A 6,000-nucleotide genomic window follows, 5' to 3' on the forward strand; every position below is an offset into this window, starting at 1 on the left:
TACGGTCCGTACCACCATTGTAGTGGTGATGTAGGGGTACGCGTGTACGGCCCGTACCTAAGCCCCCAGAGCGTGGGTACGGTCCGTACACGCGTACCCCTACATCACCACTACAATGGTGGTACGGACTGTACCCACGCCCCCAGAGCGTGGGTACGGTCCGTACACGCGTACCCCTACATCACCACTACAATGGTGGTACGGACCATACACACGCCCCCCAGAGCGTGGGTACGGTCCGTACCACCATTGCAGTGGTGATGTAGGGGTACGCGTGTACGGACCGTACCCACGCCCCCAGAGCTTGGGTACAGTCCGTACACGCGTACCCCTACATCACCAATACAATGGTGGTACGGACCGTACCCACGCCCCCAGAGCGTGGGCACGGTCCGTACACGCGTACCCCTACATCACCACTACAATGGTGGTACGGCCCGTTCCCACGCCCCCAGAGCGTGGGTACGGTCCTTACACGCGTACCCCTACATCACCACTACAATGGTGGTACGGACCGTACCCACGCCCTCAGAGCGTGGGCACGGTCCGTACACGCATACCCCTACATCACCACTACAATGGTGGTACGGACGGTCCGTACCACCATTGTAGTGGTGATGTAGGGGTACGCGTGTACAGACCGTACCCACGCTCTGGGGGCATGGGTACGGTCCGTACCACCATTGTAGTGGTGATGTAGGGGTACACATGTACGGACCGTTCCCATGCCCCCAGAGCGTGGGTACGGGCCGTACACACGCACCCCTACATCACCACTACAATGGTGGTACGGACCGTACCCACGCCCCCAGAGCGTGTGTACGGTCCGTACCACCATTGTAGTGGTGATGTAGGGGTACGCGTGTACGGACCGTTCCCACGCCCCCAGAGCGTGGGTACGGGCCGTACCACGCGTACCGCTACAGCCCCATTACATGATGGATACAAGGCGTACACACGCCACGGATGCAGGTGTACGGCTTGGTGCAGCACATCAGCTGTAAATTGGGTGTGGTGTATGGCCAGGACAGCAGTGTACCACAGCAAGGGCGCAAGTGGGTGGGTGGGTGCAGAGGAATACCAGCAGTTCCCAGACATATAAGGGGTGGGTGCCTATCACTCCCAGCAGTGCCCAGACATATGAGGGGTGGGTGCCTATCACTCCCAGCAGTGCCCAGACATATGAGGGGTGGGTGCCTATCACTCCCAGCAGTGCCCAGACATATGAGGGGTGGGTACCTATGACTCCCAGCAGTGCCCAGACATATGAGGGGTGGGTGCCTATCACTCCCAGCAGTGCCCAGACATATGAGGGGTGGGTGCCTATGACTCCCAGCAGTGCCCAGACATATGAGGGGTGGGTGCAGAGGACCCCCAGCAGTGCCCAGACATATGAGGGGTGGGTGCCTATCACTCCCAGCAGTGCCCAGACATATGAGGGGTTGGTGCCTATCACTCCCAGCAGTGCCCAGACATATGAGGGGTGGGTGCAGAGGATCCCCAGCAGTGCCCAGACATATGAGGGGTGGGTGCCTATCACTCCCAGCAGTGCCCAGACATATGAGGGGTGGGTGCTAATGACTCCCAGCAGTGCTCAGACATATGAGGGGTGGGTGCAGAGGACTCCCAGCAGTGCCCAGACATATGAGTGGTGGGTGCCTATCACTCCCAGCAGTGCCCAGACATATGAGGGGTGGGTGCAGAGGACCCCCAGCAGTGCCCAGACATATGAGGGGTGGGTGTAGAGGACCCCCAGCAGTGCCCAGACATATGAGGGGTGGGTGCCTATCACTCCCAGCAGTACCCAGACACATGAGGGGTGGGTGCCTATCACTCCCAGCAGTGCCCAGACATATGAGGGGTGGGTGCCTATGACCCCCAGCAGTGCCCAGACATATGAGGGGTGGGTGCCTATCACTCCCAGCAGTGCCCAGACATATGAGGGGTGGGGGGTGGGTGCCTATCACTCCCAGCAGTGCCCAGACATATGAGGGGTGGGTGCCTATGACCCCCAGCAGTGCCCAGACATATGAGGGGTGGGTGCCTATCACTCCCAGCAGTGCCCAGACATATGAGGGGTGGGTGTAGAGGACTCCCAGCAGTGGACAGAGCCATGGGGGTGGGTGCAGAGGACTCCCAGCAGTGGACAGAGACATGGGTGTGGGTGCAGAGTACTCCCATCAGTGGACAGAGACATGGGTGTGGGTGCAGAGTACTCCCAGCAGTGGACAGAGATATGGGGGGGTTGTACATCATTATCAGATGACCAAAGCTCCATGGGTGAATGTACGTATCCCTAACTTAGGACAATGATGATAGTGCCATAACGACACATCACTGACAGCAGTGTCCCACTCCCAGGAGGATGGATGTCTTTCCCCCACTGCATGACACACCACATGTGGGTGTGAGGACAAATAACATATGCATAACCACCCCTGGTAGATGCAGCACAATACACACACTTAGATCATGCCACAAGACTGTATAGTCATGCCACTGCCTAATAAACTAAGAGAGCCAAAGAGAACACACACTGACACGCACATCCCAGGACTGATAGGAATGTTCAGGTGCTGGGATAGCCACCAAGATGTTGTCTGTCACGGAAGGAATCGGGTGGAGTTCCCACAGATACAAAGGCCACAATTGTGAGTCAGGTGTTCAAATACCCAGCAGGACAAGTACCATATGTGTACTAGGCTGGGATTACACACATGCATTGTGCGGAAAAGGGACAATGTCTCCATGAAGTCATGGCAAAACACTCTGGGCCCGATTCACAGAACTAGCTTAAGACAAAATCCTAAACTTACTACCATTTTCGTATTCACAGAAGGCACTTACTCATTTTGGTATTCACAGAAGACACTTACTCACTTTGGTATTCACAGAAGTTAGGAGTCCTAACTTTAGGACTCCTAAATGCCTTCTGTGAATACCGAAAGTCTTAAAATTAGGATTATTCTCAGTTTAGAAGTCCTAAAGTTAGGACTCCTACCTTTACTACTACTAAACTGAGAAAAATCCTAATTTTAGGGCTTTTGGTATTCCCAGAAGGCATTTAGGAGTCCTAAAGTTAGGAGTCCTAACTTTACTACTACTAAATTGAGAAAAATCCTAATTTTAAGACTTTCGGTATTCACAGAAGGCATTTAGGAGTCCTAAAGTTAGGAGTCCTAACTATACTACTACTAAACTAAGAAAAATCCTAATTTTAAGACTTCCGGTATTCACAGAAGGCATTTAGGAGTCCTAAAGTTAGGACTCCTAACTTCTGTGAATACCAAAATGAGTAAGTGCCTTCTGTTAATACCAAAATGGTAGTAAGTTTAGGATTTTGTCTTAAGTTAGTTCTGTGAATCGGGCCCTCTATACACAAGTACAGTGAGTACCAAGGATGGCACAGACTATGCAGCCGGACACATTGCTGAGCAGGCATGGCCAGAGTTGAAGGGATCCATCACCAGCAAAGGAAATGTAGACACAGGGCAACACAACAATTGTGCAACTCTCTGCAGGGGAGATGTCAGGTGACACAGAGGAAAGAACACTCCTTGGGACAATGTCTCCAAACACAAAGAGCATACACGACAAAGAATCTTTGCAGAGACCTTGTGATGGCACGCAGATACCAGGTTCCACCCCATGAGCAGCAGAGTACAACATGTCCCTGAAACATAACACATGCCCACAACCCCAACTCCTGTAGCATCAGCATCAACATCAATACCTGAAATGCAAGACTTTACAAACGAAAAAGAAAAAGCTTTATTCAGCATGAAAATAATAATGTGTAAACGAGACTATTCACAAAGGCCAATGGCCAGTCCATATCATCAGTCCTTGGGGGGGACACATGGCCATGTGTCTCCCCTAGCTTGGCTGCACATCACAAGACTGTGTTGTCGACTGGGGGGGGGGGGGGGCATCATGTGGGGAAGGACCAGGCACCGCAGGGACAGGAGGGGGAAGGGTAGGTGTGGTGGGTGCAGGGACGGATGATTCCACCACAGGGGGTGGGGCAGCGCCAAAGGTGGAGGCGAGCTCGGCGCTGCACACTTCTGCCAGTTCTTCAAGCGTCTCCCCTGCACCCGGAGAAACAACAGGCCCCAAGGAGGGGGGGGGGGGGGTCGGAGGGATGGGTTGCAGCACTACTGGGGGAGGTGGTGGACGTGCTGGGGGACTTAACTCCCCTACCCGTGGAGTGCCTTGACCGTTTGCGTCCAGGTGAACTAGTGGGGCTGAGGCCCAGCCCAGCAAAGTGGGCCTCCTTCTCCAAATCTGGGGCAGGGGAGCCAAGGGGAGTGAGATCAGAGGGACTGAGGAGTGAGTCATGTGGATGAGGACTGTGGCTGCGTGCCTGCCTGTGTGCCCCAGACCCAGTGGGTGTGCCTGCTTCCCCCTGAGTGTGCGTGTCAGGAGGTGTGCGCTTGCCATTATGTGGTGGTGTGCTGCTACTGTCTGGTGGGGTGCGTGTGTGTGGATGTCTTGGTGTGCCTGGGACAGGCATGGTTGTGGGACTTGTGGATGGGGCAGGGGTAGGGGGGGACGCAGCGCTGCAGGTGATTCGCTACTGCCGTCAGTGTCGAGTCCAGGGACCTCAGCAACCTCCGTTGGTCAGACATCACTGATGACATGCCCTCCATGTACGACCCCATCTGGGTCAGCAGTCTGGTGTGGCCATGGAGGACAGTCAGGATCGATGTCTGCCCAACTTGCAACTGCCGCTGAATGTCCACAGACTCGGCAGCGAGTGCAGTAGGGGGGACAGGGGTAGGGGGTGCGGTACCTGGCACGAAGGAGACATGTGGTCGCCTAGCACGGACAGAAGGGACCCGAGCAAGTGGGAGGGCGGTGATGGGAATGGAGGGGGCGACGAGAGATGTACTGCTGCTTTCAGCTGTGGGAGCAGCCTCCGCCCCCTCTGGGAGCTCAGCCTCGGACCCGTCTGCCTCGTAGTCAGTGTTGGTACTGGGCAGGTCCTCCGCCTCACTCCCCTCGCCCTCCGTGCCACTAGATTCCACCGACTCCTCAGCAGTGGTGGCACCACTGCTCTATCCCTCCTCCACGTCCGTGCCAGCGTCTCCCTCGGTGTCCTCCGATGATGCTGTGGGCAAGGTGAAGAGACAGGAAAAAATCAGTCACCTGTATACATCTGACACATGAGTCCAAACAAAATAGGCAACACTTCATATCAGGAAAGCCATCATGAGTAACATCTAGGATACTCCCCACATATGTAAGCCCTGCACTCCCCAGTTGGTTGACCCACCATGCCACTTGGATAAAAAGAAAATTAGGACACAACAGCAAATTACTTGAAATCACAAGATCGTGAGAAGCTAGTGTCTGGGATCAGTTGAGCACAGCGAGACTATGAAGGCATGCCACCTCTTGTTCACTGTGAAACAAACAGTATTGTCGCAACCAAGGCCAAATACCACATGCCAATGCAGAAGGTGTCCCCACACTCAGAGACCTGTGAGTACTTTTGACACCCCAAAGCAATACATTGTGACTCCTGGAGAATCACAACCCTTTACATAATGGACATGTCTAGCATGTGTGAATGTGGCACTCTGTGAACACAACACACATGTGTCTGTATAGCAGAAGTCACACAAGGAGGTGCACACCAAACTACATGTACACAGTCATTGTCTGAGCTGCCAGACTCATTCAAATCAGCCACTGTTAGGCAGAAATGGCGTATCAGTAAGTACATATACATGGCACCAGGGTGGTCTGGATGACTTGACACTCGTAAGTTGGTATCAGCAACAACCAAGGACTAACCCAATTGCTAGCACACTGTGGGAAGATGTATATGTATGAACTCCAAACAAGTTTTGTTCAAGCTGTGCCTTACTTTAAAATGTGCCAGCGTGTCCCTGGAAAGTGTAAAGGTTGTGTCTTGTGCACTTCCTTGGGAGACATCTGTCATGCAGGCACATCATTGTCCTTCACAACAAAACAACAAGGTCACGCATATGAAAC

This window comes from Triturus cristatus, chromosome 3_1 (assembly GCF_964204655.1).
Source record: "Triturus cristatus chromosome 3_1, aTriCri1.1, whole genome shotgun sequence".
NCBI classification, from domain to species: Eukaryota; Metazoa; Chordata; class Amphibia; order Caudata; family Salamandridae; genus Triturus; species Triturus cristatus.